This window comes from Euprymna scolopes, chromosome 6 (assembly GCF_053919585.1).
Source record: "Euprymna scolopes isolate OS-2025 chromosome 6, ASM5391958v1, whole genome shotgun sequence".
In the NCBI taxonomy this organism is placed as follows: domain Eukaryota; kingdom Metazoa; phylum Mollusca; class Cephalopoda; order Sepiida; family Sepiolidae; genus Euprymna; species Euprymna scolopes.
The window spans coordinates 151,574,287-151,583,059 of NC_136487.1; positions in this window are offsets into that span (position 1 = coordinate 151,574,287).

Genomic DNA, 8,773 nt, shown 5'->3' on the forward strand with positions numbered 1-8,773 from the left:
CCGGCAACGGAGATATACCGTCTGGGCTGATAATGTGGCCCAGGAAAACTAGTGACGTAACACCGAAAACGCACTTACCAGGGTTAATCCTCACTTGGTATTGCTGAAACCGTTCAAAAAGTAGGCGGAGGTGAGTGACGTGTTCCTCAGGTGAGGCACTAGCCACGAGAATGTCATCTATATAGTTATAGACGAAATCTAAATCACGCACTACTTCATCCATAAAGCACTGAAAAGTACTGGCAGCGTTACGTAGGCCGAAAGGCATAGTAAGAAATTCAAACACTCCAAATGGGGTTGTAACCGCAGTCTTGGGTATGTCGGCCAGATTCACCGGGATCTGATGGTAAGCCTTAACCAGATCTAGCTTAGAGAAAGTCTTACAGCCATGCAGAGAGGAAGCGAAGTCCTGAATATGCGGGATTGGGTAACGATCAGGTACCGTCATGGCATTGAGTCGTCTATAGTCCCCAGTTGGACGCCAATCTCCGTCTCGTTTTGGAACCATATGCAGAGGGGAAGCCCAAGGACTGGACGAGGGGCGTATAATTCCCAACTGTAGCATATGATTAAATTCTGCCTTCGCTGCTTTAAGTTTATCCACAGGAAGGCGACGAGGGCGTGAGAACACAGGAGCACCTGTGGTCTCAATATGATGTTTTGTGGTGTGCGTGGGTTTGCTCACCACAAAATTTAAATTGGTTAACTCCGGGTAGGAGTGTAGCACCTCATGGTATGGGTCATTTGCAGCGGCAATGAAAAATACCGGGCTGATAGATGGGGCATTAGATAACGAGCCAGGGACGGAAAGTTCCGTGCTAGCGTCTATCAGCCGGCGTCTGCGCATGTCGACCATTAAATTAAAATTATGCAAGAAATCCGCGCCTAGTATGGGGTACGGTAGATCTGCTACAGTGAAAACCCACGTAAAGTCTCTCCGTAAATTCAAGTCCAGAGAACGTGAAATTTGACCGTACGTGGGGATAGGTGAATGGTTCACCGCTTGCAGTGTTATCAATGACACTGGTGGCCTTTCTTTAAGTAGCCTAAGTGGCCATATACTACAAACAGCGCCAGTGTCTACCAAGCAACGTGCTTGAGATTTTACGTCAGTGACGAAATAGGCACGGTTATTTGCATTTTGTGGAAAGTTTGCCGTGCTCGTCTTTCCACAATTTAGTTTCCCTGGTTGTTAAAAGTGCAGGGCATTTTACAATTCCGTGCTTCAGCGCCATAGCGACTATGATAAAAACATAGTCCCGGCATGTTTGCACGGCGACGGTGGTGCGGGGAAGATGAGCGGCTTTTGTAGCGGCGTCTGGGTGAGTGCGACCTGCCCATATTGAGCTTGCTCACCTCTCTAGTGAGGCGTTCGATGGCCGTTAGTATAGCCACCGATGTAGCATCCTGTCTTACATTTGCGGTGCCTGCGGGTACCTCAGCAGGCTGTTGTGGAATCGCCGCGGTGGTAGGCCCCCTCACAAAGTCCATGACCTTGTCCGCCGATGCTGCTACTACATCGACGGTGTGTTTTTCAAACATTGGCGCAAGTATGGCCTTTACCTGCGCCGGCAGCCTTGAGAAAAAGAGCTGCTTAATTAAGGCACTGTCAGGAGGGACGTCCTCTGCCAGTTCCCTCATTCTACGGAGTAGTTCCGTCGGCCTGCGGTCACCTAAGTGCTCGTCATGGACCAGCGTTTGAAAACGCTTTTCCGCCGACACGGACGTCCGTAGTAGCACCTCCCGTTTTATGCTATCGTAAGTGGAGTTTAACGGGGTGTCCGTTATTAAGTCCTTGACCGCAGGAGTCAATGACGCGGGGAAGGCACTGAATAAAATGTGCAGCTTCGTTTGCTCTGACACGTTGTTCGCCGCAAAATAAGACTCGAGTTGAGCAAACCAAACCCGGACGTCCCCAGCGAAGGCAGGCAACGTTGTCATCGTCACTACCGAAAGTAGATACCAAATATTTTTAAAAAAATATATATATATAATGTATCCGAAATCTGAAAGGACGCCGAATATGGACCACGTGGAGAAGAAAGGAGAAATATGGAGAAAATCTTTAAACAGAGACAATACAAAAAAAAAAAATTTTAACAGGCTAATGGGGGAGGAGAAGAAAGAAACAAAATTACCATGAAATAAAGCTAAAACAAAATTATATCAGGAAGAGCCGTGAAGCAAAAAAAAATGTGGACAATATGGGTTTTTTTTTTTTTTTTTTTTTTTTTTATAAATGTGTGTGAACCTGAAGATAAATGAACTCTTTAAGTACTTACATTTTGGCCGAAGAGTGCTAATGCGGAAAAACTTCGTGAAAGTTCTTTTTTTTTTTTTTTTTTTTTTTTTTTTTTTTGTTGAGTTTTTTCTTTTTCGTACACCAAGAAAGTGTCACCTCTTTTTGTAGGTTGGCGTTCTTTTTTTTTATGTGTAGCCCGCCGTTGTGAAAGAAAAGGGTGTTTTTTCTTTGTTTTTTTTTTTTTGTTTTTTTTTGTATGCTCCTTAGTTTATAATATATATATATATATATATATATAACGGGAAAAAAACGATAAGGAAGAGAGGGAAATAACGTCTTTTTTTTTTTTTTTAAAGTTTTAAATGTGCTCTCCCGAATCCGTTGTCTGTTTATGTGTGTGGTTGGAAACCATGTGCTGGTTTTTAAAATGCGCGCCTTACCCTGTTAAAAAGCGAAAGAAGTGTCTGTTCGGAAATGTGTTATCACGACGGAGTCACCATTTTTTAGGGAATTTCCCTAATAAAATAAAATAACACAATTCTATGAACAATGACAAACAACTTCTTCAACTTAACAAGGGAAAGGTTTATTTGCAAAGCGTACTGAAGGAAGAAAGTAGAGTCGGGTCTCCACTGCCTTACGAGGTAGTTACAACCCGCGGCTGTCGTCAATACCTTTAGTAGGAGCAGCGAAGAGAACAGGCGTCTAGCACCGACGAAGGCTGGTAGCGTAAGAGAGAGTTTTCTTCTGGGACCGGAAGCTGTCTGGTCCCTAGGGGTCAATTTGTATTCGTGCGCAAGTCCTCAGATTGGACAGTCTAGCGCCTCATCACTCACTCAGAGGAAGCGAATGCGCGAGAAGAAAAGGGGTCCATTTGTGTCTGCTACAGGTTCACCAGGAATATTAGTTAGGTAGGACTTCAGGTTCTTCTTCATAAGCCCTGTGGCACCCATGATAACTGGTATGATTGATATCTCCTTAAGATTCCAGTTTTTTTTCATATCGTACATGAGACCTTGGTATTTGGTCTGTTATGAATGGGTGCTTAAAAAGAATGTGTCCTCTATAGTCAAACCTGACTGACTGGTTAACTGCCAATATAGACCGCTTCATACCCTCCAAGAAATACTAGCAAAAATTTAACAGCCAGCCGTGGTTCACTCCAGATGTGCTGCTGTCATTGCGCACAAAAACCATTATCTCCATTGCTTTCCATGAAATAGAAGTTCTAAAACTAAAGCTGTCTTTAGGACTGCCAACAACCATTGCAAAAAAGTATTAAAGAACGCGAAAGAGTCGTATGCTTACTATGTCAAGTCTAAAGTAGCTGAACAACGGTTTGGTTCCAGCCAGTTTTGGGAAATAATAACCAAGATTCCGAACAGAGACGTGTCTTCTATCCCAACCATCATCGATGGACCTGATATTTCGTCAGCATCTAAGAAAGCCAAACTCTTTGCAGCAAATTCTATCCTTTGCGTTCAGGGCGGCCTGGTCTTGACGGCATTCCAATTATAGTGCTCAAAAAAGCTTCAACCGGAACTAGCTCCCATATTTACAAAGCTGTTTAAAAATTGCCTTAAGGAGAAATGTTTCCCAACACCTTAGAAAACTTCTACAATCTGCCTCATATTTAAAAAATTCTGGAAATCGGTCATTTGCCTCTCAGTACAGACCAAACAGTCTCCTGTACATCACGAGTAAGTTGCTGAAATCTGTGATAGAGAAGTAGTCAACCACCTCAGCAAAAACAACCAAGACATGCGATATGGTTTCCATTCTGCTAAATATACAGCTGATTTGCTCACGGTAATATCACACAGGATTAGTGAACCTCTTGATGGAGTCTTCGTTTCTAGAGTAATTACTCTTGACATATCAAAGGCTTTTGATAGAGTATGGTATAAAAATCTACTTCACAAGATTTCTAGCTACGGAATAGCTGAAGATGTCCTTTCAATTATTAAATCTTTTCTCTCTGACAGGTTTATAAGAGTAGTCATCGATGAGCATAAATCAGAAGCTCAAAGTATCAATGCTGGTTCCCTCAGGGTTTCATCCTGGGCCCAACTCTCTTCCTGATCTTAATCAATGATCTTCGAAATCTCATTGTTATATCATTTGTATGGCAACACTTTAAAAGCCGGCACTGACCAAGATCTCTCTGATTCGCTCTCTTCTGATATTGAACACGTGGTGCAATTGGGCAAAAGGCGGTTGGTTAATTTTAATGCAACTAAAATCAAGCTTCTCTCTTTCCATAAGTGTTACTAAGCTGTTGTACTGATGACCACTGTCCACTCTTTAATCCTTATTTTCGAGTGGCCTTCGGGCCTTGATAAGTGGTTACTCCCTTATAAAAAAAGAAACAGAGGTTTGAGCTCAGTCAAGGACCTACCATGAAAATAACGATACAGTAAAGAGAGACTAACAATGTTTCTTCTGTGAGAAAGAGGCTGTAGTGACGAGAAGGACACCCCGTCACTAGAGTTATTAGAAGTATTTTAATGGAATGTGCTCTGACGAATTCAAAGCACTTGTACCCCATCGACATAAATACTTCTGACTAATCCAACAAGCAGCAAAATCCCACCCTGTAGAGATCCCTAGATACTAGAAAACTTTCTACCAAAATAGTCTCTTCTCTTGAAGTGCTAGGCTTTGGAATTTCATCCCTGGTCCCTGACATGCAGAAGTTCAAGTGTAATTTGAACAGACATCTCGCTACTCAACTCCCTACATAGTATCCCTGTAAATTTGGTCCCAAATATTAGCCCCTTACGTCAAGTGGCATTGTATCTTGTTTGGGAGTGATATCAGTCAAAAACATACAAGAAAAAGGAAACTGGGTAGCTCATCAGCACAAAAAGTATACAAAAACCAATTTCCAAGTTCTCAACGGCTCAATAGACAGGCTTTCCTTATCAGCAGTCCAGTATTCACGATTTATTTTTTCATAACCACAAAATATGCTGTGCGTGTACAGCTTGTTTCTCATTATCGATATTTTATAGTTTATATATTTCTTTGACACTTGTATGGTTACAATCATCTTTTTTATTTTTTTATTTATTTTTTTTTGCATGGGGGTCACCACTTATCAAGGCCCAGAAGCCACTCGGGGATAAGGGTTATTGCGTGTACAGTAATCAATGGGGTAGTGTTGTAGTATTCGTTAGTATTGGAGATTTGATAAAGTGTCATTACTTAAGGGGCGGTTCATCAAGAATTTGTTTATGTTTGGACTTATTTTTCAACGATTGTTTTAGTCTATTCTGTATTTGTCCACTTCTGGTATGATAATCGATCGATGCCTCTGTTCACTTTCAAGAGACAATGGATACCCGCTGTAAAGGCAGCTGTGCGAGTAATTGTAAGGCAACTGTTGCGTAACCTCACACCACACCTCTCCTTAATCAGCACTGCTTGCATCCAGTGGCAAGGAGAAATACGAGACGAATGGAAACAATGCCAAGTGGAGAGTACAAACAGAACCTGGAATTCATAAATGGTCACCCATTATAGTACTGACCAGGCTCAACGTTGCTTAACTTCGGTAATCTAATGGGGAACCGATGTGTCAATGTGAATTATGCCGTACGAGATACGATGATAAAAGGATTTTAAAAAATCCGACGATATGAATTTGAAATGGAAAAGAAGAAACAAAACGCTCGACGATTCGTCTGTTCAGTGAGTTTTATTCAAATTTTTTAAATGTGTCTTTTTTTTTTTTTTTTACAAAGGCATCACCACTTATCAAGGGCAAGAGGCCACCCGAGGATAAGGGCTAAAGAGTGCATAGTAGACAATTTGACAATAAAGTAATCGTTAATAATGGAAATTCGTTAAATTTGTTAACTTATATGGAACGGCTCATCAAAAACTTGTTTACGTTAGACTTGAAGACAACCATATTGTAGTCAGCTAGAAAGCAGAAAGAATTGCAATTAAGCTTACAAATTACAATTAAGCATATATATATATATATATATATATATATATATATATATATATATATATATATAATGAAAAAAGAATTACAATTAAGTTTACAAAGTTTACAAAATAGCAAACTTAAAATATATTATAAATATTAAAGACTTAATATTTATATATTAATCTTAACCAGATGTAAAAGCTCAATACTATTTACATATTTTATTAACATATTTTATTAGCTCTTTGTTTATATATATGTGTGTGGGTGTGTGTGTGGGTGTGTGCGCGCGCGCGTGTGTGTGAAGATAAACTATATGTATGTAATTTGTATACATATATATCATGCGTATTCCTATTTATTTACTTTTTATTTTATTTCATTTATTCATTTAATTATTTATTTATATGTCATTTCATTTATGAAATTTATTTCTATTTATTCTGATTACTCATTTTGTTTGTTTATTTATTTATCCATTTAATTTACTTTTTACTTCCTTTCAATAGGAACGCCTCTTAACAGATTTATTAGACGCAATCTTTAACTTTAAATTTGACACGTGAAATCCCATCCGTTAAGCGAAATAGAAACCACTACATTATTAAACGCCCACTTTATATTGATTTGAACAATCCTTTTGCTTGCAAATCAGATAATATAGCCTCACATCAGTGAAGGGGAAGCGGTATGTATAAAATGTTGTCGAGATGTTGGCCCCGAAACAGTTCATATTTTCTCCTGATGACCTGGCATTTCTAAAAACCGAAGTATAATACCCAACAATTAAAAATAGCCCACAACTAGTTTACGAATGGAATAACTACAAAAAGAAGGTGACAAAATGATCCGTATTTTTATCCAGAATACCCGATATTAACTGGGAGTTGAAGGGATATACATCCGGTATGTAATAGTACCTATTTACAATGCCTCCTCAGGGGACAGAGTTAGACACCAGGGTCGTTTTTTAACCTGGAGAAAAGGTACAAAAATAAAAAAAATTGTCTCAGCCGTGAAGGACCGCCCCTCCACCGAAAGAGAACAAGAAATGGAAGTGCAGCACCCCAAGAACAGATACCACACTTTGAGATATTAAATTTTTTATTCACAGGAAAAAAATACAATTGGGAAAATGAACAAAAAAACTTAGGCACAAGGCCAACTCAAAAAGAAGGGGATGGTAAGGTTGGTTGATCCATCTCGTCTCTGTTGTAAATTTTAAATGATTTTTCTCTCGGCCAGCCTCTTTTATCATGGTTACCCCTTTAAATTTGTATTTATGTGTGTGTGGTGGGATGGGGTGCCTACTTAAGCCCAATTTTAAAACAGTTTTTATTTATATAAAAAAATACAAAAAAGATAACAATCTTAATAAAATTCCATTTGTGTCGAGGGACTTGGAGAAAAAAAAAAAAAAAAAAAAACTCGTTTAGTAAGGCCCTCCCAACCCTATCACACTTTGATCTTAGCCAAAAGGCCAAGAATTCGTATATATATATATAAATATATATATATATATATATATAAATATATATATATATATATATATATATATATATATATATATATATATATATATATATATATATATATATATATATATATATATAAGGAGTCTACACGGATCGATCAACGTTTCGACATTTACATGTCTTCATCGGGGTTTCAAATGAATCTTGCAATCATAAAATAAATTTTAAATAAGACAGTTGAACAGAAAAAAGGGAAAAGGGGGAAAAAGAAGGACATTTCTCTCTCTCTCTCTCTCTCTCTCTCTCTCTCCCTCTCTCTCCCTCTCTCTCCCTCTCTCTTCTTTTCCGGTCCTTTAGATGGCACCTAGAATCTTCTAGAAGTCTCGCGACCGACCTACTGCTTAGTAATGGATTTGATAGGAGTGTTTTGCTGCACAAAATTTTGACTTACTATTCCAGGTGTGACAAGCAAGACGAAGCCCCCCCCCTCTCTCTCTCTCTCTCTCTCTCTCTCTCTCTCTCTCTCTCTCTCTCTTAACGAGACAGAAATAGGAGAAAAGGTGTCCATATCAGCGTTGCTTGGATGTGTGTTTCCTCCAACTGATTTCCAGTGCAGTATATAACATATTTGTGTATGTTCCGTCAAATGAGTTTTCTTGTTGTTTCGTTATTGCATTTAATGGCATTGTGGTTTCAAGTTTTTGCTTGTTCTTACAACAATATTAAGTAAATGAATTCTAATGTCGGACAATCTCATTAAGTGTCGATTTTAATGACGGCATCTCGTAAAATGGTATTTTTATTGGTCCTCATGGTGACATCTTTTAATTACGTCAGTAATGATTTCTATAACGGACGAATAAACGCACTTCCCCTATACCTACTATCTGCCTCTCTTTCTTTCTCTTTCTGTCTGTCTGTTTCTTTCTCTCTCTCTCTCTCATATATATATATATATATATATATATATATATATATATATATATATATATATATATATATATACACACATATATATATATACACACACACACACATATATATATATATATATATATATATATATATATATATATATATATATACTAGCAGGACCCGTTTCTCGCCGTTGGCCGA